The sequence below is a fragment of the Anomaloglossus baeobatrachus genome, chromosome 10 (assembly GCF_048569485.1).
Source record: "Anomaloglossus baeobatrachus isolate aAnoBae1 chromosome 10, aAnoBae1.hap1, whole genome shotgun sequence".
Classification (NCBI taxonomy): Eukaryota; Metazoa; Chordata; class Amphibia; order Anura; family Aromobatidae; genus Anomaloglossus; species Anomaloglossus baeobatrachus.
Window position 1 is genome coordinate 142,305,622 of NC_134362.1, and position 26,455 is coordinate 142,332,076.

At 52.6% G+C, this 26,455-nt stretch overlaps 1 protein-coding gene across 1 annotated transcript in view; it reads left to right on the top strand.

Moving 5' to 3' along the window:
• Positions 1–26,455, top strand: part of LOC142254378 (5-hydroxytryptamine receptor 3A-like) — a 103,521-nt gene that overhangs the window by 37,107 nt on the left and 39,959 nt on the right.

Below are 26,455 nucleotides of genomic sequence, written 5' to 3' on the forward strand. Positions count from 1 at the left end.
CTTGGCATCTATACTGCTGGCCACGCCCCTTTGCGGTCGTCCACACCCCCTCTCTATGCTGGACACACACACTTCTCGGATGCCTTCCTTGTCCCCTCCTGCTGCTCGCTGGATGCTAGCCACGCCCCCTCTGCCTGCCCCTTCTACCCAGGATGCTCACATGTGACCAACTCATCTGCACAGCGGCTGCTTCAAAACCGTCAGTTCTGCAACTGAGGTAAGTGCACCAGCAGCATGGAGAGTACAGAGTGCCTGCAGGAGGGAGAGCGCAGTGTGCTTGCAGCAGGGAGAGAGCAGTGTGCTTGCAGCAGGGAGAGAGCAGTGTGCTTACAGCAGGGAGAGTGCAGAGTGCCTGCAGGAGGGAGAGTGCAGAGTGCCTGTAGCAGGGAGAGTGCAGAGTGCCTGCAGCAGGGAGAGTACAGAGTGCCTGCAGGAGGGAGAGAGCAGTGTGCTTGCAGCAGGGAGAGAGCAGTGTACTTGCAGGAAGGGAGAGAGCAGTGTGCTTGCAGCAGGGAGAGAGCAGTGTGCTTACAGCAGGGAGAGTGCAGAGTGCCTGCAGAAGGGAGAGTGCAGAGTGCCTGCAGGAGGGAGATTGCAGAGTGCCTGCAGCAGGGAGAGTACAGAGTGCCTGCAGGAGGGAGAGAGCAGTGTGGCTGTAGCAGGGAGAGAGCAGTGTGCCTGCAGGAGGGAGAGAGCAGTGTGCCTGCAGGAGGGAGAGAGCAGTGTGCCTGCAGCAGGGAGATAGCAGTGTGCTTGCAGCAGGGAGAGAGCAGTGTGCTTGCAGCAGGGAGAGAGCAGTGTGCTTGCAGCAGGGAGAAAGCAGTGTGCTTGCAGCAGGGAGAGAGCAGAGTGCCTGCAGGAGGGAGAGAGCAGTGTGCTTACAGGAGGGAGAGAGCAGTGTGTGTGCAGCAGGGAGAGTGCAGAGTGCCTGCAGGAGGGAGAGAGCTGTGTGCCTGCAGGAGGGAGAGAGCTGTGTGCCTGCAGCAGGAAAAGAGCAGTGTGCTTACAGCAGGAAGAGAGCAGTGTGCTTACAGTAGGTAGAGAGCAGTGTGCTTGCAGCAGGGAGAGAGCAGTGTTCTTGCAGCAGGGAGAGAGCAGTGTGCCTGCAGCAGGGAGAGATCAGTGTGCCTGCAGCAGGGAGAGTGCAGAGTGCCTGCAGGAGGGAGAGTGCAGAGTGCCTGCAGGAGGGAGAGTGCAGAGTGCCTGCAGGAGGGAGAGTGCAGAGTGCCTGCAGCAGGGAGAGTGCAGAGTGCCTGCAGGAGGAAGAGAACAGTGTGCCTGCAGGAGGGAGAGAGCAGTGTGCCTGCAGCAGGAAAAGAGCAGTGTGCCTGCAGGAGGGAGAGAGCAGTGTGCCTGTAGCAGGGAAAGAGCAGTGTGCCTGTAGCAGGGAGAGAGCAGTGTGACTGCAGCAGGGAGAGATCTGTGTGACTGCAGCAGGGAGAGAGCTGTGTGCCTGCAGCAGGGAGAGTGCAGAGTGCCTGCAGAAGGGAGAGAGCAGTGTGCTTACAGGAGGGAGAGAGCAGTGTGCTTGCAGCAGGGAAAGAGCAGTGTGCTTGCAGGAGGGAGAGAGCAGTGTGCGTGCAGCAGGGAGAGTGCAGAGTGCATGCAGCAGGGAGAGTGCAGAGTGCCTGCAGCAGGGAGAGAGCAGTGTGCCTGCAGCATCGAGAGAGCAGTGTGCTTGCAGGAGGGAGAGAGCAGTGTGCCTGCAGCAGGGAGAGAGCAGTGTGCCTGCAGCATCGAGAGAGCAGTGTGCTTGCAGAAGGGAGAGAGTAGTGTGACTGCAGCAGGGAGAGAGCTGTGTGCCTGCAGCAGGGAGAGAGCAGTGTGCTTGCAGGAGGGAGAGAGCAGTGTGCCTGCAGCATCGAGAGAGCAGTGTGCTTGCAGGAGGGAGAGAGCAGTGTGACTGCAGCAGGGAGAGAGCAGTGTGCCTGCAGCATCGAGAGAGCAGTGTGACTGCAGCATCGAGAGAGCAGTGTGCTTGCAGAAGGGAGAGAGCGCATTACCACCACAGTGTTCATTATCCTCTAGGTAATGTAATTCATGTTGATTTATGGCTAGCAGTGCACTTTTCTTATTTCCTGCACCTCTGCATGAGTACCGTCAATATATGGCTGTGTCTATGGTATCCTGGCGCCACATGTGCTGCGGTTTGACTGCGCCCTTGGTTGATATATAGGGATATATGTTGGCCCTTTATTTGAATGCAATCACCTAATGGACTGCCTGTGAGACATCTGCTATGACTTTATGTTAGACAGATCTCTTTTATCAGTATGTGATTGTATGGTGATGTCCGATGTGCACTCCATTATGTGTTGTATTGCGATTATGTGCTGGAGTGCTGATTAGACATCTCGTGTGATCCCATGGTGGATGATCTCTTTGGGATAGGTTTCCATTTATATATACATGTGCAATGATGGCTTGTGTGCATTTCACTATGGGTATTTCTGCACGCACACTTGTCATGTGATTGCTGGGCTCTTTCTATGGAGTAATTTATTAATCCCTGACATATGTGATTTCCTTGTTGCGCTAGGTTATATCCTATGATCAAAATCTTTTTGATCGTGGAATAATGAACAATTTTTGACATAGACATAGCGGTATTGGACTGGTATGAATATATGTGTATCACTGTTTGCTCTCGTATGGTATGCATTATGTTGACCCCATGTTGTTGATGTGATAATGACGTGGATATATGTCAGAAGTATTGAATATTGGATGGTATACACAGTAACATGGGCTCAACATACATATCCTCTATGCACTGCTTGTCAGCCATTTTTTCATTATATATATAATATCACCTTGCATTTGTGGTGATGTAAATTCGCTTTTTGTCTCTTACCCCTTCACCTGTTTGCAATTATTGTGAATAAAAATAATTTTTGTACCAATTGATCGCCTCTCTCCTTTGCTTGCCTTGTAACCTTATAGCGATTTGGTCCATATTTAGTAGTCCTCACTTGCATTCATGATATATACATATGATATATTGATATATCCCTATGAATATGCTGATGTTTATGCCGTTATTTATTATTGCAGCAGGGAGAAAGCAGTGTGCTTGCAGCAGGGAGAGAGCAGAGTGCCTGCAGCAGGAAGAGAGCAGTGTGCTTGCAGGAGGGAGAGAGCAGTGTGTGTGCAGCAGGGAGAGTGCAGAGTGCCTGCAGCAGGAAGAGAGCAGTGTGCTTACAGCAGGAAGAGAGCAGTATGCTTACAGCAGGAAGAGAGCAGTATGCTTACAGCAGGTAGAGAGCAGTGTGCTTGCAGGAGGGAGAGAGCAGTGTTCTTGCAGCAGGGAAAGAGCAGTGTGCCTGCAGCAGGGAGAGATCAGTGTGCTTGCAGCAGGGAGAGTGCAGAGTGCCTGCAGCAGGGAGAGTGCAGAGTGCCTGCAGCAGGGAGAGTGCAGAGTGCCTGCAGCAGGGAGAGTGCAGAGTGCCTGCAGGAGGGAGAGAGCAGTGTGTGTGCAGCAGGGAGAGTGCAGAGTGCCTGCAGGAGGAAGAGAACAGTGTGCCTGCAGGAGGGAGAGAGCAGTGTGCCTGTAGCAGGGAGAGAGCAGTGTGCCTGTAGCAGGGAGAGAGCAGTGTGACTGCAGCAGGGAGAGAGCAGTGTGACTGCAGCAGGGAGAGAGCTGTGTGACTGCAGCAGGGAGAGAGCTGTGTGCCTGCAGCAGGGAGAGAGCTGTGTGCCTGCAGCAGGGAGAGTGCAGAGTGCCTGCAGAAGGGAGAGAGCAGTGTGCCTGCAGAAGGGAGAGAGCAGTGTGCTTGCAGCAGGGAGAGTGCAGAGTGCCTGCAGGAGGGAGAGAGCAGTGTGCTTGCAGTAGGGAGAGTGCAGAGTGCCTGCAGGAGGGAGAGAGCAATGTGCTTGCAGGAGGGAGAGAGCAGTGTGCCTGCAGAAGGGAGAGAGCAGTGTGCCAGTAGCATGAAAAGAGCAGTGTGGCTGTAGCAGGGAGAGAGCAGTGTGCCTGCAGCAGGGAGAGAGCAGTGTGCTTGCAGCAGGGAGAGAGCAGTGTGCTTGCAGCAGGGAGAGAGCAGTGTGCTTGCAGCAGGGAGAGAGCAGTGTGCTTGCAGCAGGGAGAGAGCAGTGTGCTTCCAGCAGGGAAAAAGCAGTGTGCTTGCAGCAGGGAGAGTGCAGAGTGCCTGCAGCAGGGAGAGAGCAGTGTGCCTGCAGCATCGAGACAGCAGTGTGCTTGCAGGAGAGAGAGAGCAGTGTGCCTGCAGAAGGGAGAGAGCAGTGTGCCTGTAGCAGGGAGAGAGCAGTGTGCCTGCAGCAGGGAGAGAGCAGTGTGCTTGCAGCAGGGAGAGTGCAGTGTGTTTGCAGGAAGGGAGAGAGCAGTGTGCTTGCAGCAGGGAGAGAGCAGTGTGCCTGCAGGAGGGAGAGAGCAGTGTGCCTGCAGGAGGGAGAGAGCAGTGTGCTTGCAGGAGGGAGAGAGCAGTGTGCTTGCAGGAGAGAGACTGAAGAGTGCATGCAGGAGGGAGAGGCGTGTGCCTGCAGCAGGGAGAGGGCAGTGTGCTTGCAGCAGGGAGAGAGCAGTGTGCCTGAAGCAGGGAGAGAGCAGTGTGCCTGCAGCAGGGAGAGAGCAGTGTGGCTGCAGCAGGGAGAGAGCAGTGTGCCTGCAGGAGGGGAGAGCAGTGTTCTTGTAGGAGGGGGAACAGTGTGCCTGCAGGAGGAGGGAGAAGTATGCCTGCAGTAGGGGGGAGCAGTGTGCCTGCAGGAGGGTGCAGAAGTGTGCCTGCAGGAGGGGGCAGCAGTGTGCCTGCAGGAGGGGAGAGCAGGGGAGAGTCCAGCACTTGTCTTCTCAGGTCCCCCCTGTGCCTGCAATAGAAAAAGCAGACAAACAGGAGACTCAGAGAAAGCAGCCAGAGGAGCTCTCAGGCTCTCGTGCTGCAATGCTGCCAACCTGTGCCCTCAGGGCCCCCATCACCACACCAGCCTGTGCCCTCAGCGCCCCCCAGCCCCACAACAGCTTGTGCCCTCAGCGCCCCCCAGCACCACGCCAGCCTGTGCCCTCAGCGCCCCGCCAGCCTGTGCCCTCAGTGCCCCCCCCAGTGATGCCAACCTGTGCCCTCAGCGCCCCAGCAGCCTGTGTCCTCGGTGCCCCCCAGTGCTGCTAGCTTGTGCCCTCAGTGCCCCCCTGTGCTGCCAGCCTGTGCCCTCAGCGCCCTGCCAGCCTGTGCCCTCAGTGCCCCCCACAGTGCTGCCCGCATGTGCCCTCAGTGCCCCCCGCAGTGCTGCCATCATGTGCCCTCAGCGCTCCCCCGTAGTGCTGCCAGCTTATGCCTATAAGCACCCTCCAGTGCTGCCAGCTTGGGGCCTCAGCGTCTTCCACCGCTGCCAGCCTGTGCGCTAAGCATCCCTAGGGCCAGTATGTATGCCCTACAGGCCACCACTGTCAGTATGTAGGCTCCACAGGCCCCAGTAATGTGTAAGAAGGGCAGTGAGCCCCATAGGGGTGAACAGGCCCATGACGATCGGGAGGGTGCAGGGTAGTAAGGAGTTAAAGGTTTTGGTTGGGGATGAGGGAGGTAGATGGGGGCATGGGATTGGTGGTTGGTACTGGAGGGGGGATTGGTGGAGAGCAAGGAAGGGGTGGGGGCGTAGTTGGAGGTATAAAGTGAATGTAAAATGTGTTACCTCCCCTTTCGTCGCTTGAACTTTGTGCCCCAGGACGTCTGTGCTGCAGCCCACTGCGATGGCTGACCTGGCCGCGTTAATGGATTTAGTGCGTGGGGCTGCTGAGGTCCTGGGTGCGGACGTACTGCGGGATCAGCTGGCGGCGGTCTGCGGTGCTGGAGCGGTGATTCCTGCTGCTCCTGCGCCCGGGCCTGTTCTACGTGCTCGGCGGTCACGGCCGCCGGTGCGCTACTCCCCCAGCGGAGGGGGGAGGAGGAGATCAAGGAGCCCCTTCGGGGACCCTCCGGCACGAGGGAGCCCCGCGTCTGCTGTAGTGGAGCTGCCGGCTGCCGGGAGGAATCCTCGCCGGAGATCCCGCGGGTCGGAGGTGGGCGGAGCTTCGGCGAGGCCTACTTCCGGTCCGCGGCCAGCAAGGTCCCGGAGCGGAGTAGCGGCAACCCCCGGTGATGTGCGGGCCGGGGGTGGAGCCCAGCGTATCGGATTGGCGGTGGAGACTCCCTGCAGACGGCAGGGGAGCGACTCAGGACGGGTAGTGGAGGTGGAGTGCGGAGGCGGGCAGAGACGAGCGGGAGAAGAGTGCGGTGGCCCGGCGGGCATGGTGCGGTCCCGGATTACGGTCCCCTCCGGCGAGGATCGTGCTGGGGGGGTTCCCGGCGTTTGTCAGAGGCGGGACGGCGGTCCTGCAGTCGGCAGGGAGGGAGCCCAATGAGCAGGGAGGACGCAGCAGCGGCGCAGCAAGGATACCGGAGGCCAGCAGGGATGGACGGCGGTACGGCGCCACGTCGTGCCAAGAGACTGAGGTCCAGCAGGAGGCGCCCGGAGGAGCGGGGTGTGGTGACCGTGGGGGTCGACGGCCGCCAGGTGCGGGCTGTCCCCTCGCTGGTCCCCCCTGTGGCCTGCAGCGGCAGTTCGGACTCCGGAGGGGATGAAGAGTCGATGGCAGCGACAGGTCGGACGGAACGACAGCAGGATGATCGGGGCACGGCTGTGCCGACGTCAGTGCAACAGCAGCCTGGTGAGCGAACGACAGAAATGTTTAATGCTGTGGGTAGTGCGGGCGGGGGAGGGGGTTCCTCCGCGGGCAGTGTTACGCAAGGGGCGAGTGCGGTCGGTCAATCTGGTCTACCGGGCCCGGAGTTTTGGGGGCAGCTTTTGGGGGTGTTGCAGGGGTTGTCGACGGATCGGGGTAGTCGGATTGGGCCTGGGGCTCCGGTGGGGGCGTGGGTTGGCCCCTCGGAGGGGGTGCAGACAGAGACGCCGGTGCGTGAGGTTGCGGCGCGGGACACTACCGCGGCGGTAGGTGCGGGACAGGCGGCCGGTGGGGCGGCTGACATGGGTGCGAGTAAGGAGGCGGAAAAGGAAAAAGAGAAAGAGGATGAGGTTGTGCGGTTGGATGATAGGGCGCGGAGTGAAATTTATGTGTGTTTTGAAGGGCAGTTAGGGGTTCATTTAAAAAAGGAAGTGAGGGACAAGATTTGGAAAGGGGAGTATGTGGAAATTTTTTCCCTGCTTCCCTTGGAGAAGTTTAATTTGGATAAGGTGAAGCCCAGTGATACAAAAAAGGAGAAGGAGGACGAGGAAAAACGGAGGTATAGGTTGATCCCGAGGACGTTTACCAATTGGCTGCAGGCCTTTGCGATCTTAGCCAGCGTGATTGGGGAAAAGGAGCCGGAGCATTGTTCCGCCCTATTTGGTTATATGGACGCAATAGGGGAGGCGTATAGAGTATACGGCGGATTAGGGTGGTTAAGATATGACGAGCAGTTCCGGCAATGGAAGGCTCTGCGGCCTGGTGTTCAGTGGGGACACAAAGATATTTCTTTGTGGATGCGGCTAATGACGGCTCCGGCTCAGCCCTTTCGAGGTGGTGCCGGGAGCCCGGGTGCGAGCGGTGGGTCCCCGGCTGGACAGAAAAAGGGGGCTTGTTGGCAATATAACGAGGGCCAGTGTAAGTTCGGGGCCTCATGTCGTTTCAAACATGAGTGTTCCGGATGTGGAGGTTCTCACTCCCTGGCCAGGTGCTTTAAGAAAGGAAAAGGTAAGGCGGGGGAGGGGTCTGGAAAAAGGGAGGACGCCAGTGAGGGTAGAGGTGATGCTTCCCTATCTAAATAGGTACCCGGATGTTAGAGCAGCGGAATTGTTGGCACGTGGTTTTACGGAAGGTTTTCGGATTCCGTTTGAATCTGAGGCGCCGGTGTTTCGCCCGGGGAATTTGAGGTCCGCAAAAGAACATCCGGCGGTGGTGAAGGAAAAGCTGCAAAAGGAGGTGGAGTTGGGGAGGATGGCGGGTCCATTCCAGGACCCGCCATTCTCCAATTTAAGGATTTCCCCCCTTGGGGTGGTACCTAAAAAGGAGCCGAACAAATTTCGGCTCATCCATCATTTATCTTATCCGGCGGGATTGTCGGTGAATGATGGGATATCACCAGAGTTGTCGGCAGTTTCTTATGTATCCTTTGATAAGGCATTGGAGCTGGTAAGGGCTGCCGGGCGGGGGGCCCTGATGGCAAAGGCGGATGTGGAAGCAGCTTTTCGTTTACTTCCGGTGCATCCAGAGAGTCTTCATCTCTTAGGGTGTATGTGGGATGGGGAATACTATGTGGATCGCTGCCTGCCGATGGGCTGTTCCATTTCGTGTGCTCATTTTGAGGCATTTAGTACCTTTGTGGAATGGGTAGTCAAAGACGTGGCAGGGGTCCATTCAGTGATTCACTATTTGGATGACTTCTTTTGTGTGGGTCCGGCGGGCTCTTCGGTTTGCTCCTTGTTGTTGTTTACGTTAGAGCGGATTGCGCGGAGCCTGGGTATTCCGTTGGCAAAAGAAAAAACAGAAGGGCCGGTGATGGCTCTATGTTTTTTAGGTATTGAAATTGATACACTGGCAATGGAATGCCGATTGCCGGAGGGGAAGCTTCTGGATTTGAAGGCGTCGGTGCGGTCTTTGTATCAGGCCAAGAAGGTGCGGTTGCGGGATTTGCAGTCAGTGCTCGGAAAATTGAATTTCGCTTGTTGCATTATGCCGATGGGGCGGATATTTAATAGGAGGCTGGCAAGTGCAACCGCGGGGGTAAGAGCTCCGAATCACTTTGTCAGAGTGACAAAAGTGATGAAGGGGGATTTGTTGGTTTGGGAGAAGTTCTTGGACCGATACAACGGTCGGACCCTTTGGATGAGCAAGGCTTTGTCCAATAGCCAGTTGGAGTTGTATACTGATGCGGCTGGAGCGACAGGTTTTGGGGCAATTTTTCAGACGCACTGGTGTGTTGGAAAATGGCCAAAGCTTTGGGTGGAAGCAGGTCTGGTGAAGAATTTGGCGCTGCTGGAATTGTTTCCCATCATTGTAGCAGTGGAGTTATGGGGCCCCGTTTTTTCCGGAAGAAGGGTTTGCATGCATTGTGACAACATGGCGGTGGTGCATTCCATCAATGCGCTGTCGGCAAAATCCCCGCCGGTTGTGGGGTATTTAAGGCACTTGGTGTTGCGTTGTTTGGAGTTGAACATTTGCGTGGTGGCTCGGCACGTGCCAGGGATTCGAAACGAGGTGGCTGACGCGCTATCACGGTTTCAGTTTTGCAGGTTCAGGAAGCTGGTGCCGGGAGCGGACGCGGATGGAGAACCTTGCCCGGACGGGCTGTGGGACCTGGCATCGGTGTAGCTTTTGAGGGGATTAGGAGATCGGTGTCTGAGGCTACTTGGTGCCGATATCAGGCGGTGTGGAAGGAATGGGCAGAGTTGGAAAGAAGGGACTTCATGGAGTCGGGTTACAAAGGCCGAGTGTTGGGGGTCCTGATGTTAATTAGTGGGGATTTTTCGGCAGGTCGGTCCGTTTCGGTGATGGGTGGCAAGTTGGCGGCATTGGCCTTCTTGTTTCAGATGCAAGGGGTCCGGGACGCGACTAAGGATTTTCTGGTGCGGCAGGCAATGAAGTGTTTTCGGAAAGGGGCCCAGTCGCGTGACATGAGGCGGCCGGTGTCATTGCCTTTGTTGGGGCGTTTAGTGGGATGTTTGGGGGAATTGTGCTCGTCCCCTTTTGAGAGGGTGTTGTTTTCGGTAGCTTTTGTATTGGCGTTTTTTGGTGCCTTTCGCATTGGTGGAGTTGGTCAGCCCGACTAAGCAAGCATTGGGTGGTTTGATGATGGAGGATGTAATGCTGGGGGAGGATAGAGTGGAATGTCGGCTTCGTTTTTCGAAGACGGATCAGAGGGGGCGGGGGCGCTTAGTGGTGTTGTTTGCGTTACCGGGACACCAACTGTGCCCGGTGGTACAGGTTTCGGAGTTTTTAAAGGTGCGCGGAGGTTACCCTGGCGTTTTCCTGCGGCATTCGGACGGATTGGCCTTGTCGCGTTACCAATTCATTGCGGTGCTGAAGGCGGCCTTAGCACGGGTGGGGGAGGAGCCAAGTGAGTACGGGTCTCACTCCTTCCGGATTGGGGCGGCAACGGAAGCCGCCAGGTGGGGTTTGAGTGAGGATTGTATCCGGCGGATTGGGAGGTGGGAGTCTTCCAGGTTTCGCTTGTACATTAGGCCTCATTTGGTCAGATGATGATTCGGGGGTGGGGAATTCCTGTTTTGCGTTTTGATGCTGGTATGTGACATTTTTCTTGGCTGTTGCTGTTTTATTCGTGGTGTTTATATTTTGTAGGGCCATGCCTTGTGTGGATCCTCGGGCACTCCTACGTGTATTGGGGAGCGTTGCGGGCGGATGTGCGTCGCGATGGTCGGCAGCTTGGAGTGTCGGTGACGGAGGCCCGAGTAAAGTGGCTGGGAATCCGGGGCATGACCTGGGGTAGGGTGCGCCCAGAGGTGGCTTATTATAGCCGTGTGGATCGTGACCCGGATGTGTTAATTTTACATGTGGGTGGGAATGATTTGGGAGTAAGGTCGGCAAGGGAATTGAAAAGGGACATAAAGTTGGACTTGTTACATTTGTGGAGGGCGTTCCCGGGCATTGTGATTGTTTGGTCGGACATCATAGCTCGGACGCAGTGGCGTTTTGGTAGGTCAGTCGACCGTATTAATAGGGCTCGGAGCAAGCTGAACCGGGCAATTGGCAGGTTTGTGGCACGGAATGGTGGGTTGGTGGTGCGGCATAGAGAATTGGAGGAGTCCACGGAACAGTACCTAAGGGGAGATGGGGTTCACCTGACCGATGTGGGTCTGGATTTATGGATGCTGGGTTTGAGGGGTGGCCTGGAGCAAGCACTTGGGGTGTGGGGGGCCCGGGCCAAGTAAGGGTGTCACTTGGCCGGTCTGTGGCGGGGGGATAGGTCCATCTGAGAGGTTGGGAGTACCGACAGTCGGTTTGTTGGTACGAAGTCGCTCAAGGTTAGTGGCTTCGGAGTGGATGGGAACTTGTAGGCGAAGGTCCTGCAGGTTCTGGGTGGGGGTAATTAACGATGGAACGTTATTACCCCTCACCTTGGGCCGGTTGGTCACGGCCGAGGTGGTCCTCTGGGCCGGTTGGAGGTTTACGGCCGGGGGGTTAAGAATGATGGTTGTCTCCCTCTCGGATGGATCTATCGGTGGTTTTGGTTATAAGGGTATATATGTATAAAGGTTATGTTTAACAATGGGTGGCATGTTGAGCCACGAGTTTGGTATACATATATACAGTTAAATAAAAGCTGTGGCCATTCCTTGCAATAAAGTCGTAGTTATCGTCTTTATTTAAGTAAATATGGTATGGGGGGTGTGGAACCTGTTAACCTGCCTATCCCTTATAGATGCGTCATGTATAGGAAATCATTGTAATGAAGACAATTCGTTCCAAAACTTGTTAAATGTCCCATCCTGGTCCCCTGTTGTGCCATTCCACACATGCACAAACTCACACAAACACACGCACATGCACATATTATATGCTCACCTTACCTTCCTTCCATCGCCGGCCTGCTGGGACTTGCTGTTCGCTACCATGGGCTGTGTATCGGGTAACCATGACGACAAGGGAGCAACTTCCACATCCAGAGCGCTGACGTCAAAGGCAGGAGTCTCTGATTGGTCAGCGCGCTGCGTTTGAGTAGCGTCTGACAGCGGAAGTAGCTGCTTTGTCGCCGATGGTTACCGATACATAGCCTGGAGCGGCGAACTACAGGACCCAGGATGCCGGCGATGGAACGGAAGGTACACATGTTATGTTCCATCACCGGCCTCCTGGGTCTTGTAGTTCGCCGCGAGGATTCCTTCCTCGTCGCGATGCATCGGCGAACTACAACCGTGTGCGCACGTTGCGTTTTTTCCCCGCGTTAACGCTGCATTTTGAACTGCAGCATTTCACTGCCAAATTGCATGTGTTCTGCTTCCCCAGCAAAGTCTATGAGAAGTCCGAAAATTCAATGCGCAAGCTGCATTTGTAAACGCAGCGTTTTGGATGCCAAAAATCGCTGTGGGAAAAAAAGCAGCATGTCACTACTTTTGTGCGTTGTAGCTGCGTTCTCCACCCATTGAAATCAATGATAGGGGTCAAAATGCAACCAAAATGCACTTGGACTGCATTTTTGTTGCGTTTCGCATGCTTTTTTGACAAACAAAACACAGGTCTTTTCAGTCTCTCTCTGTCGATGTCGGTCAATCTCCCTCTGTCTGTCGGTCGGTCTCTTTCTCTGTCAGTTGGTCACTCTGTCTGTCACTCTCTGTCCGTCGGTCGGTCTCTCTCTCTCTGTCCGTCGGTCAGTCTCTCCCCCTCTCTCATACTCACCTATCACGGGCGAGGCACTGCACGGCTGTCACAAAGCTCCGGCGGCTTTTCCTCTTTTGAAAATGCCGGCCGCTCATTATTCCATCTCATATTCCCTGCTTTCCCCGCCCACCGGCGCCTAAGATTGGTTGCAGTTAGACACACCCCCACACTAAGTGACAGCTGTTTCACTGCAACCAATCACAGCCGCCGGTGGGCGGGTCTATATCATGCAGTAAAATAAATAAATAATCTTAAATAAACTGTCCCCCCCAATTTTGATACCAGCCAGGGTAAAGCCACACGGCTGAAGGCTGGTATTCTCAGGATGGGGAGCTCCACGTTATGGGGAGCCCCCCAGCCTAACAATATCAGCCAGCAGCCGCCCGGAATTGCCGCATCCATTAGATGCGACAGTCCTGGGACTCTACCCGACTCATCCCGAATTGCCCTGGTGTGGTGGCAATCGGTGTAATAAGGAGTTAATGGCAGCCCATAGCTGCCACTAAGTCCTAGGATAATCATGGCAGGCGTCTCCCCGAGATATCTACCATGATTAACCTGTAAGTTAAAGAAAATAAACACATACACTCAAAAATTCTTTATTTAAAATATAAGACAAAAAAAACCCTCTTTCACCATTTTATTAAACCCCCAAATACCCCTCCAGGTCCGACGTAATCCACATGAGGTCCCGCGATGCATCCAGCTCTGCTACATGAAGCTGACAGGAGTGGCCACAGACCATGATTGCTCTCTGTCAGCTCCACGCAGCAACTGAAGTGAGCCGCACGATCAGCGATGACATCACTCAGGTTACCCGCGGCCACTGCTGGATCCTCCAACTGTGACAGTAAGTCGCCCAAGTGACTGAAGTGAGCTGCGCGATCAGCGATGACATCACAGGTGAGTTGCTGTCTCAGGTGGAGGACTCCAGCTGGCCGCGGGTAACCTGAGTGACGGCACCGCTGATGGCGCTGCTCACTTCAGTCACTCAGGGGATTTGCGGTCACCGGTGCGTCCTTCAAGGGTGACCGCTAATCAGGACTCGATACACAGACAGAGCCACGGGATGACAATGAAGTCGGGTGAAGTTCATCTGAGTTCATTCTCATTGCGCAACTCTGTCTGTATCTGCTGTCAGCGGGCATGTAGCAGAGCTGAATTGACGGGGGAACGCACTGTCAAAAATGCATCCAAAACGCATGGAAAATGCATCTAAAATGCATGAGTTTTGGGTGCATTTTTTTTTTTTTTTTTTACAAATGCAGTGTTTACATTTGTCCAGTCTGCCAGAGGGTGTGTTCTTTTCCGCACTGCACAGAATGCAACGTGCGCACATACCAAGCTGAGGTCACACTGGCATATCACATGGGATGCGATATGCTAATGACCCTCGGCTCCTGCTGTGCTGTGAGCGTGAGCCATTACACTGTGATCTGATCCTGCCGTCGGATCACAGCTGAGGAGGAGAGGGAGGGATTAAGGATGTCAGGCGTTCAATTGGGATGAGCCCTGGGCCATGCTGTCTTTCTAAAGGCGGCTGGATCAGCGGACGAGAGCACCCACTGACCATCGTGTCTCCACAATTGGAACAATCAGAACAGTAAGTTGCCTGTATTCACTAATTCCTCCCATTAACCAAAAGCACAGTATTACAGATATTTTATCTAATAGAGCAAATCTGTCATGAAGTCTGCAGTTTTGTACATGGGGCAGATTTAGGGGACATATCTGCTTTAAAACAGAATTTTGTGGTTTAAAATATTATAGTTTAACCCACGGCGGGTTAGTAGCATCAGCCGCAGCGGGTCCGTGGTGACAGCGGCGTCCGTGGTGGAAGCAGGTGACAGGTGGTGCAGGCCGGTGAAGTAAGTGTCTCAGTGTGTCCGCGGTCCCGCTTCAAATGATGGCACCTGGAGCGGCGCATGCGCAGATGGAGCGCTCATCCAAGAGATCCATCTGCGCACGCGCTGACTCCCGGCGCTATCATTTGAAACTTGGACCGCGGACACACTGGGACGCCTGCCGCACAGCCGCCCGGCACGCACGGAGAGCCAGCCAGCACCAATGGGCACCTGGCTGCCCGCACGCACGTACAGAGAGGCAGATGGCACCGACGGGCACCCGGCTGCCCACCCGCACGCACGTACAGAGAGGCAGCCGGCACCAATGGGTACCCAGTTGCCCGCACGCACAGCGAGGCAGCCTGCACCGACGGGCATCCGGCTGCCCGCACGCACGTACAGAGATGCAGCCGGCACCTACTGGCACCCGGCTGCCCGCCTGCCCGCACGCACATCCGCTCGCCCGCATGTACAGAGAGGCAGCCGGCACCAACGGGCACCCGGCTGCCTGCACGCAGCTACAGGCACCCGGCCACCAGAACGCACCCGGTCGCCGCACAAACAGCACCCCGGTAAGCTGTATTCGGATCTTAAGACGCACCCCTCATTTTCCTCCCAAATTTTTGGGAGGAAAAGTGCGTCTTATAATCCGAAAAATACGGTATTTTTTTAATTATTGTTTCTAAAACAATGATTGTCATTGCTGACTGTGTGTAGTAAGAGGCGTGGCCATGGGCGTGGCCTAAAAATTTGCCGCGGCGCTGCTAGCAGCGCTAGCCGTGATATGCGGCCAGGTGATTAGCCGCCGCTGCACAGTTTCTCTCCGGGACAGGTGTAAGTGTTGCGGGCGAGGGCCGCTGCCACTTATGGGGACGCTCGGATCCGGGATCGCTGCTGCGGCTCGAGTGGTGACTGGACCCGGGCTCGCACGGCCATCTGTCCTCACAACCGTCGGAAAGGGATATTTACAGGGGGTTGATGTGTCGGTGACGCCACCCATTGGTTGCGGTAAGGGATGGTGATACCGCCGCTGCCCGGTGATGGGGCGCCCAGGGCTGATGGAGCGGGGCAGCAAGGTGGGATCCCCTCCATGGGTAGGGGAGGTGTAGTCCCAGGGCCCTCTTTGGTACACGGGAGTAATGGCTGCTGGAGGTGGCATACCGGGTTGGACCAGGGATCAATGGTGTACTCACAGTTCAATTATTGCACACGAGACCAGTAGTAAACCAAGTTGCCAGTAACCAGTCGCCTTTGGCGGGTGTATTCGGGTCCCACACCCTGGTGTAGTAAACAGGGGTCCCTTCCTCCTGCACGCTGTGTTTGTATCTTCTCTGGGACAACTCTGCATGGAACGGGGAAGTCCACTCCCGGTACTGTGTATGTTGGATGCTGTGGCCCACGAAATTTGAACCTTGGGATTTCTGTAGGTTCTGACGGACACCCTATCCCCCGCGTTGGGCTTCCGTTTCGCTCTCTGGGCTTCTGGAGAACAAGGCCTGAAACCTCATCCTCTGCTGGTTGATTAACAAGGGGCATTTAACCTTCCACGTCCTAGGGTCCAGGCACCCCGTCTGTGCACGGCCTCCGGACCGGATTCCTGCTGTCGGTACCGGCGGGCTGCAACGCTGCCCCGGTCCACTTAACACTAGAACTAGTGAGGTAGTCATTTTGACTACTTTGCACTATGTATTTCTATATAGGTGTCACGAGTCCAGTAGTTCTAGTGTTAAGGTCTCCCGCGACCGGATGTCCGTCACCTGTGGCCGTTTACTGTCTGCCACCTAGCCAGGTCATCCAGGGGCCCCTACCCCTTACTCTACTGCTGTCAGCACTCCTCCACAACTCTCAACTTCAACTCATCTGTCAGCTTCCAACTACTGTGCTTCACTGTGAACTGTCAGTGCTTGACTCCCCTCAACTCAACTACTGTCTTCCCACCCCTGACACCTCAGGACCCCTAGGTGGGCGTTCTCATCCGCCTGATCCCGCCCACTGGTGTATCCTTATTATCATGAGGGTGTGGCTAGGCTTTAATGGCTGTGCGTTGTACCTGGGTGTGGGTTTTTGGTGATAAGGAGGGTGAACTACTTCTGTGACTACCTAGTTTTGCCAGGGCGTCACATTAGGTGCAGCTGGGATGGAATCGCTCCCCATGGGTGGAGCGGGGAAGCCCTGGGAGGTTAGTAAGAACCGGGGGCGGCAGTCCACGGGAGCACTGCAGCACAGGACGGAGGCATTTACTCACACAGTCACCGGGTGCAGGTTCCAGATTCTTTTATTCACTGGTCTGTTCAAAGTCACACCTGGGTGCTGGTCCTCACCGTTGTAGTCTCCGGTCGGTCCTGGGCAGGTCAGAGGCAGGGTCTGGTAGGGTAATCTGAGGGTCTTCCTTTCACATGCGTATTATTGTGGTCCCCGTGGCAAGGAGCTTGTTGGGGACTCGCCGCCTCTCTCTCTCTACTACTCTGGTAGCGCCTCTGAAACCTACAGGCACCACCAAGTACATTGTCCATGATCCCCAGTACCTGTCCCTGTTCCCTTCCTCCGGGTGTTACTAGCCCTGGTCTGGCTGGTTCCCCTCTGCAGGAGCTGTCTCTGCAGAAGTCAGTGTTGTTTCACATCTCAGACGGTTCTAACTGGATGTTCTGTCTGCTCTGCACTTGCTCCCAGCTCAGGCCCCCCTCCCTCACAGGAATTCAACACGTTGTCATGGGGACCTGTCTGTGTGAGGCCACCTGCTTCCTGCTCATTTAGGAGACAGGATGTGTTATGCAAACCTCAGCTAGATGCTAAAAAATTATTAACTCATCCCTAGTGGTGTGATGTGTGTGTGAACTTACCAGCCTCCTCCTGCCCGGGAAGGATATTATACAATACCCTGTAATGACCAGGCGTTACATTTTATATATAAGAATAAAAATAGTGTACATACATATAAGTAAAAAAACAAACAAAAATAAAATAGAATAATATAAATGATATAAGAATACATAAAACTACAATATATTAATAAAAATACCGTAATAAATAATGTGTGGAAGATATGTAAACTGTGAAATGTACAATAATAGACATAGTGTAAACATGAGTGTGATGAAGAGGATCCATATGAATACATGTATGCACATAAATAAATAAATGTAAGTGTATGTGTGCCATAAAGTGTGTGTTGAAGGCAACATGAAATAACTATAAAGTGAAATAATGTGTATTGTGTATATGTACAGCACCCTCACATATACACGCCCTTGATATTATGTGCATATATATATGTGAAATGATTATTTATATAATTCCCTAATTCATCCGTGTACAAATTCCATAACATTCCTCTTTTCGATGGGAACAAAATCAGCGGCGAGACAACAGACCGCCTACAACTGTCCAAAAATCGGCCCCTGGTGAACAAACTACCAGCATATAAATACTAAAAGATAAAAAGACCTGGATTAAAACACACATAAGTATAGGAACAAAAAACATATGACAAGATATACAAATTCCAAAAGCCATACGACCCACCCCTAAAAAAGACCAAGCCAGGGTTGTTGCAATTCAGCAGCAAATATATGTTTATAGTGCATTTTATTATTTTTTGCGTAGCTTCCCATAATTTTTCAGATAATCTTTTGATTACTAAAGTACTTATATATTTATGTGAGGTATTTATTATATTTATTCTATGAATTATTGTATCAATGATTTCCCTGTATCCCCCCTTTTGAGTATTTTTGTGTAAACATCTGGGTAATTGTTTGGGTCCCTCTCAGGAGCATTGTATCTCTGCTTTATAACTTAATTTTTTTTAATTAATAAAGTATACATATTTTAGCATGAATCGCTTTTCTGTCTCTTTTTTTTGGGACATTTTCTTGGTTGATTTATCACGTCCACAACCAGACAGATGTACAGTTTGACAAATGAAAGAATGTGTCCCTGGCAGGGTATTGTACAGTCTACAAATCATAGGATATCTGCCACCGAGACACAAGATCTGTGGAGCATACTATGCAAGTGACGAGAACTGGTACAGAGCTCAGGTGAAGAACCGAATAGGCCCAAGTGTGCCAATGCTGCTTGTTCCACTAAATGTAAGGGCGGCCCCCAAAATTACCCCTGAGGGCGATGTCTGCCACGTCCACAACCAGAGAGACTTACACCTTCTCAAAATAAAGAATGTGTCCCTTGGAGGGTATTGTACAATCAACAAATCAGAGATATCTCCACCAAAACAAAAGATCTGTGGAGCATATAATGCAAGTGACAGGAACTGGTACAGAGCTCATGTGAAGGATCAAATAGGCCTGAGTGTACCAATACTGTTGTTCCTCTATTTGTAAGCGCGGATTTTTTTTTTAACTCTAGGGGGCTCTGATATAGACTGGAAGAGATGGTGAGGAGGGCCTCATAAAATATTGTGTTACCATTAGTAAGGATTGGCACATCTGAAGAGGCAGCGCCAATGCACTATATGCAAGGGTGGACAAAAAAATAACCTTCAGGGGGCTCCGATACAAACTGAGAGGGGATGGTGAGGAGGGCCTCATAAAATATTGAGTTACCATTGGTAAGGCGGGTACTCCTCGAGTGGTAGAGCTAATCCATTATATGCAAGGGTGGACAAAAAATGTACACCTGGGGTGCCGTTGGGGAGGAAAGGGTTTCTGCGTACTCACTGAGTCCAAGAATACTGACACCGACAGCTTGTAAGCCAGAATTCTGAGCACCGCTGCAGCAAGGAGGGAGCACGCTTGGATCCGTGCCATTGGTGTTGCTTGTTAGCCTGTGACCTTTTCCGTGGCACCTTCACTATTTGGACCCTGTAGTGGGGAACTAGTCAGGTCCCACTCACCTGTATGGCTAACGGAGTGAGCTTGCTCTCAGGCTTCACGCTTGGGATTTTCTGGACTGTGTTTGGGAAAGTCCTATCCTATCGGTGCGCTAGTACCCCAATTTTGGAGCGGGTGAGGGATGAATCTTGAAGACTTCACCCCTGTCGGGTAAATTAGCTGGACGCTTGAAGCTACTTCCCAGCCTAGGGTCCACGTACCCCGTTGTGCCCTGGCCCCTACCCGGAGATGGCTCAAGGCCGCCGGCTTCCCTCCTCGGCAGATCCGTGCCACTTGACAGGATCCCCTGCGACCAGGGTTCCAGCTCCTACCAGGCCCAGACCAACGTCTGCCACCTAGTATTCTACCAGGAGCCCTGCTCCTCTCTTCTGCTCCTCACACCTCTCTCCTCTCTTCACTACTGACACTTCTCACTTCCCCTTACCAACTCCCCAAGTGGGTGGCCCTATTCCCTTCAGGCCTCCCAATGGTGTGTCTGGTGGGTGTGGTGCAAAGTGTTCCTAGGGTTTTGATTGGCTCTGATCTTAGCAACACCAAAGAACAGTGATCCGTAACCAAGGAGGATGCGGATACTATGCAGAAGGGCAGGTTGCACAATACCCTGTGACGACCTAATAGGCCAGGGCGTCCCACGGTTTCCAATGCTTCCTGCTAGGGGAAAGGCCTCATCAACGTGGTTAGTTGTTGTTCCAAATTTGTCTGTTTCTTCTAGGTTTGCCTTGGCTCCATGCTCATGAGCCCGTTTCTGTGCTCATGTGAGTCTAAAATGTGATTGTGTCAGCAGTGCAGTTGTGAAGCCCCACAGGTATTGTGTCGGTGCATTACCTTCAGGGACTCCACGTGGAGGAACAGTTAGGTCTGGTCACAGGTAGGCAACCTTGTCTTTAGAATTTTCGTGACGCCATACTCAATATTGCGGTCAGGGGACCGCCACTGCAGATTAAGGGACGCCTGGGGTTGTTGGTAGGTGCAGTTAGATGGTGTGGCCCCCCGAGAGTAGGGCTGGCCCCAGGGCCCGTTTTGAGTGGGTGGAACCACAAGGCGCAGAATGACTCAAATACAGTCCAGGCAGTCTTTCAGGGTTTTTACTCACAGTTGATGGCAGGGTGAGTAACCCGGGCGTAGCTGGGATGAACCAGGCTGGAACCAGGTATCCTTCCGGCTGGCTGATGAGGGTGACTACCAACTAGAGAGGAGTGAACCGGTCGCGGTTCGGCTTGAGCTTGGTTCGCCGAATGGAGGTCTGGTTCGAGTTCGGTTCGGCGAACCACTCGAACCCATAGGAAACAATGGGAGGCAATCACAAACACATAAAAACACATTATAAATGTACACATACAGTTAATAAACATTGCCATAACACTTACCGGTCCCCGGGATGCATCCTGCATTCTGTCTCCTGCCGCTATTCCTCCCGATAATCGCTGCGTCCTTGGTAACCAGTAGTGATGACAGGACCTACGTGACGTCATCAAAATAGCATGTGACCAGTCACGTGTCTGTTATATCATTGGCTACAGACTGGTCACATGGCTAGACGTCATGTCCTGTCCTAGGTCCTGTCAGTGCATCTCCAGTACGCGGTGATCGTTTCTGTATCGCCGTGTACCGGCGACATGCTCTGGCACACGGTCGTCTCCCCGTTCTGCTTCCCCGTTCCCTTATTGACCAGCTGACACAGCCGGTCAATAATGGAGATCACCGTTGCCATAGCAACGCGCTTGGTAGCGGTGACGGTGACGTCACCGCTACCAGACGCGGTGGCACCGGAGTCACGTGATCGGAGCAGCATTGCTATGGCAACCCGTCCCTTACAGCCAGGAGCCTGTGGTCACTCTCACAGAGTGATTTCTGCATGAAACACAGCGTCCTTTCTCCCATGCTGTCTGATGGAGCAGAGCTGCATGTGTTGAGAAAGAAGACAGAAGACCATGGATCGTGGAGGGCTGAGAGGGCGTAATAAAGATGGAGTCTCTAAGTGTGTCTGTGTATTTATTTCCATTAAAGTATTTTTTCTCTGTGTGGTGCTTTTTTTTAACTCTTTATTGGAGATTCTTAATGGCCGGGTCAAACTTGCCTGACATTAAGAATCTCTGGCTTAATACTAGCTAGTAATACAAAGCCAATATTAACCCTTATTACCCAGCAAGCCACCCGGCTTCAGGTCTGCTGGAAGAGTTGGATACAGCGCCAGATGATGGCACTTCTATGAAAGCGCCATTTTCTGGGGCGGCTGCGGACTGCAATTTGCAGCAGAGGCGCCCACAAACCTCGGGCTAACCTGTGCTGCGGATACCAATCCCCAGCTGCCTAGTTGTACCCGGCTGGAAACAAAAATGGGGCGAAGCCTACGTCGTTTTTTTTTTTTAATTGAATAAAATTCATGAATTAATTAAAAAAAGGGCTTCCCTATATTTTTAGTTCCCAGCCGGGTACAAATAGGCAGCTGGGGGTTGGGGGCAGCCGTACCTGCCTGCTGTACCTGGCTAGCATACAAAAATATGGCGAAGCCCATGTCATTTTTTTGTAGTTTTTTGGCAAAAAAAATAAAAAATGCTTACCCGAATTTTCCATTGCCAGTGAAAGTAACACCAAGCAGTGGGGGTTAGCAGCCCATAGCTGCTTGGATTATCCTTAGCTAGCAATACAAAAAATGCAGCGGGAGCTAATATATATTTTTTTTAATTATTTATTTAAATAACTAAAAACAAAAAGGGCTTCCCTGTATTTTGATTGCTGGACATCACAGTGCTGTAAAAATAAATCTTTAAAAAAAAGGACGTAGCGCTCCGCGGTATTTTTAATTCTCAGCGCAGATAAAGCAGACAGCTACGGGTTGCCACCCCAATCTGCCTGGCGTTACCTGGGCTGGCAATCAAAATACAGGGAAGCCCATTAATTTTTTTTATTTAAAAAAATAGTTAAAAAAAAAAGACATTGGGTCCCCCCATTTTTGATAGCCAGCTAGGGTAAAGCAGAAGGCTGAAGCCTGAAAACCACAGCTGGCAGCTTTACTGTGGTTGGGGATCCAATGTGGAGGTCACCCCAGGCTCTTTTTTTATAATTATTTTATAAATAATAATAATTACAAAAAAAAAGTAGGGTCGCCCCCCAAATTGGATCACTAGCCAAGGTAAAGCGGACAGCTGTGGTCTGGTATTCTCAGGGTGGGAAGGTCCATAGTTATTGGCCCTTCACAGCCTAAAAATAGCAGGCCGCAAGTGCCCCAGAAGTGGCACATCCACTAGATGGGCCAATCCTGGCGCTTCACCACAGCTCATCCCGTGCTCTGGTGCGGTGGCAAACTGGGTAATAAATGGGGTTGATACTAGCTGTAAGGTCACCTGACATCAAGCCCAGCAGTTTATGATGTCATGGCGTCTGTCAGATACCCAACATCACAAACTGTCAATACTAACAAAAAAATAGAAAAAAAAATGTATTTGAAAAACAGTCCCCAAAACATTCCCTCTTTCCCCAATTTATTGTAAGAAAAAAAATAAAGGGGTCCCACGACGTCTCTGGACTGTCTAGAATATGATGGGGACATGCTCAGGGAACGTATCCCCCATTTTCTAGGAGTACAGACCCTCCATGTGAGGAGTGTGGGTGCAATGAATCTGCACCCACTCTGCCCGGGTGCACAGCAGCAGAGTCCATGTCGTAACTGTTGCTACCAAAGCTGCAATGCCCTGCTCATGAGGTAAGGGCATGCCTAATCAGGAGAACTATTCTACATTTCCAAATATTGGTATTTGCTGATATTATTGCTATTCCACCTACTATATATTTGGGATAGGATCTTGGAGATGGAATACCCCTTTAAGTCCAGTTATCCAGCTAAATGAATACTAAACAACAGAGATCGCTATTTAGATGTGTTTACTTGTGGTGTATAACGGACTTTCATGTTTGGTAGTCGTTCAGCAGGGCAACTATAAAATCAAATACCTCCATTTGGAAATGTAGTATAGCTCTCCTGATCAACTATGTTCCTTACCTCATGAGCAGGGCATTGCAGTAATAATAAAAATAATAATTTATTCATTTATATAGCGCTATTAATTCCATAGTGCTTTACATACATTGGGAACACTGTCCCCATTGGGGCTCACAATCTAAATTCCCTATCTGTATGTCTTTGGAGTGTGGGAGGAAACCCATGCAAACACGGGGAGAACATACAAACTCCTTGCAGATGGTGTCCTTGGTGGGAATTGAACCCAGGAGCTCAGTGCTGCAAGACTGCAGTGCTAACCACTGAGCCACCGTGCCGCCCATTTAGCTTACACCACTCACTGTGTCTGAACACAGGAAGCTGAGCTGACAGCCGCTCTGCGCATACGGCAGCATCTATTGTGAAGGAGAGGGCCGCGGGGGATCAACGCTGCACTGGTACCGGGAACACCGGTGGTGTTATAGGGGGCGTTGCTCTAGAATCACTGCGTTGAGAAACACGTGATAGTGTCTCCGCAGTGGATATGTTGATCTCCCTAAGGTCAACAATGCTTGCTTAAATAGGGGGTGACCTGGCAGGGCCTGGGGAGGAAATTTCTGTCGCATGTGTCATGGCACATGCGACAGAAATCAGAGGAGTAGGGTGAATGCGGCCGGCGCGCTGCTGTGCGCGCGGCCATCTTGGATTTCCGGGAGTGGGTCAGCGTGGGCACTTTGGTGACACCGGGGGACCGGGGAGGAGATTTATCATGTTTGTTCATGCCAGATGGGAGATAAATAATTTTTTACTGGCGCTGTCATTTACTGTAACGTGATCATCGGTATACGGTGTATACCGGTGATCACGTTAGCGGGGACTGGAAAAACTGGCCTAAATCATGATCTCCAGGGTCTCAGCTACCCCCTGAAACCCCGTAGATATTCTGACGCTGGGGGGCGCTATTCACTTATTTCTGCCTGCTGTTTATAAACGGCAGATCAGAATAAGACTACATTCACATGACCGATCCGTTTTTGCGGTCCGCAAAAAACGGTTCGTTTTTTTTATGGGTGCATCCATGTGGCATCCGTTTCTGTTCCATATACGGTCCATATGTCATCCGTGTTCCTTCCGTTTGTTTGCGTACTGCAAAAAAATAGAAGGAGGGAAAATACATAAATTTACCCAGGATCTGTGACGCCCTGGACCCCCAGGGGTCACAGGTAACAACACACAACACCACACACACACCCACCCCAGTGAGGCACCAGCAGCCAACAAGTCCTGACCGCCTCCCTCAGGTTTAGCCAGGCACACCAGGTGGGCGGAACCAGGCGGATAGGTACGCCCTCCGAGGAGTCTCCTGGCCTGAGGCAGGGAAAGGACAAGTGAGTCGAGTGGGGAGAGGAGTAGTGAGAGGAGTAAAAGTGGCGAGCTGAGAGTCAGGGGCCTAGGACGGAGCCTAGGACCCCTTGGAACGGTCAGGCAGGCAGATGGTGGTGGCCGTCTGCAGGAGTCCGGTCAGGGACTGAACTGCGGAACTGTAGGGGTCGAGAAGAGGGTGGCGACCCTTCGGACCCGAACCGGGGAGCTAACAAGTCAACCGGAGCACCAGGCAGGGTACTCAGACCCCGTTCTAGCCCAGAAGCAACCGGGCTCAGACATATCTACTGATTGCGGTCTGGACCTCAGGGGTTCATTCCCACCCAAAGTCCCGATAGACGGCAACAGCCCACCTATTCCGGATAAGAGCCACTGCCAAGGGCCAGATATCCAAAGGGCCAGCACCGGCGGGTAAAAGGGCTTCTTCGGTACCCAAAAGCCGGGGAGCGGACTACCATTGCTGAAGCATAGGAGTCACTATAGCAAATTTAAAGGTGCAGGAGAAAGGCGACATCACCAACCTCACTGGGGACACACGCAGCCGGCTGCGGGCACCGATCTACACCGAACTTGGTTTACCATTGACTCTGTGTGGTTTAACCGTGAGTACACCAGTGCCATCAGGCACCACGCCGCAAGCGAGCCCCTGCGTCCTGCAACCCCCCGCTCCTGCCACCTGGCCCCGGGACCAACAAACCTCCTACCCACGGAGGGGTCAACACCTAGCTGCGACCCACCACTGATCCCGGATGAGCCCCCACACCCTCACCGCAGCAGTGGTGCCCATCATCTCACCACGACCCGTGGGTGGCGTCACGAACTGTTACCGTTATATGGAGATAACACCACCAGTGAGTATCCAAGGGGAATACATGTAATAGCAGAAACTGCTGTGTGAATACTGACATGAAAAATTCAATAGCTATATGTAAGAATGAAATGGGAAAAATGGAACCTGCATTACTGCCATGAATATATGAATAAAGAGAAATGTAGCTACTGAATTGATCAATGCAATAGAGCCCCAACACTACGCCAAAGTATTTCTCTACGTTGGGGTCCCTAGCTTGTATGTGTCCTCTCATGCAGTTAAAAAAAACTTACCGTGTATGGGAAGCTGAGACCCAGGCTATATATACGTATCATGTGAATTGGCAATAGGTGTGAGTGGGGTGGGTTCACAAACGAAAAACTACTAACAAACGAACTGTTATCGGTCACCGCGGCTCCGGCCGTGAAACCGGTCCTCCCCAAACCAAACCCCCCCCTTTCCAGAGCGACGTGGCCCCCGGACCAGAGGTGCTCGAGCCACCGACAACCCGAGCCTGGATCCGAGCGGCTCGGCAGAGCGCAGCCGAGCCCCCAGGGCGGTACAGATTCATAGCTTCAACCTACATGAGGCGGTCACATGTTCACTCCAGTGCCATTTTCTACTGCTTTTCCCAGCGTAGAGCGCTCTGGTGATTTTCTTGTGCTTGTACACTTCATATCAGTCTTTTCTGTCATTATAGTGGCAGAAAGACACATAATGCCCCACTTTCCTGCATTTTGTAATTTTGCACCATTTGGTGCCTTTCATGTGGCACTAAGGGGTGCTTAGCCTTGTATTTAGCCAAAAAAATGAAAAAAAATGACGTGGGGTTCCCCCTATTTTTGTAGCCAGCTAGGGTAAAGCAGATGGCTGCAGCCTGCAGACCACAGCTGGCAGCTTCACCTTGGCTGGTAATCCAAAACTGAGGGCACCCCACGCTGTTATTTTAAATTAAATAAATAATTTTTAAAAAAAAAACACGTGGTGATCCCCCTAAAATTGGATCACCAGCCAAGGTAAAGCGGACAGCTGGGGTCTGACATTCTCAGACTAGGGAAGTCCATGGTTATTGGACTCTCCCCAGCCTAAAAATAGCAGGCCGCAGCCGCCCCAGAAGTGGCGCATCCATTAGATGCGCCAATCCTGATGCTTCGCCCCAGCTCATCCCGTGCCCTGGTGCGGTGGCAAACTGGGTAATATATGGGGTTAATACCAGATGTGTAATGTCACCTGTCATCAAGCCCTGGGGTTCATGATGTCAGGCGTCTATCAGATACCCGACATCACCAACCCAGTCAGTAATAAAAA